The sequence below is a fragment of the Babylonia areolata genome, chromosome 6 (assembly GCF_041734735.1).
Source record: "Babylonia areolata isolate BAREFJ2019XMU chromosome 6, ASM4173473v1, whole genome shotgun sequence".
In the NCBI taxonomy this organism is placed as follows: Eukaryota; Metazoa; Mollusca; class Gastropoda; order Neogastropoda; family Buccinidae; genus Babylonia; species Babylonia areolata.
This window is the reverse complement of record NC_134881.1, coordinates 29,101,913-29,102,503: the sequence shown is the minus strand read 5'-3', so window position 1 is coordinate 29,102,503 and position 591 is coordinate 29,101,913.

Sequence of the window (591 nt, the reverse complement as noted above, 5' to 3'; positions counted from 1 at the left end):
GAAAGAGGGGGGGAGTTTAAAAATTTATAAAAATTTAAGGGGCAAAAAAACCCCCCCACAAAAAAAAAAAAACCCCCCCCTAAAAAAAAAAAACAAAACCAAACCACCACAACCCCCCCAAAAAAACCACCCCCCGGGGGGTGCGGAAGGGGGGTTTGTTGTTGTGGTGATGTGTTTGGGGTGTGTGTAGTCGGGCTTTGTTTTCCCCACCAAAAAAACCCGGAATGGGAAAAAATTTAAAACCCCAATGAGAGAAAAATTTTTGCTGGGTTGTCTGTTGCCCTTTTTCCCCGTTTCTTTTTGGCTGGGGTTTTTCTTAAGGGGGTTTAACCTGTTTACGATTTTTTTTTTGGGGTTTAATTTTAAAAAAAAACCCCCCCTAAAAAAATATTGTAAAATGAGCCAAAACCCTCTTTCCAAACAACGCCTTGCCCAGGATTGTGGGCCCAAATAAACCTTTTTTTTCCCCCCCCGGGGACAGGAACACGTCCCCAAAAAAGGTTGAATTATATATTTTAAAATGGTTAAATGAAATTTAATTTGGTGGGACAGGTTCCCCCACCGGTTATTTCCAGACTTTAACTCAATTAG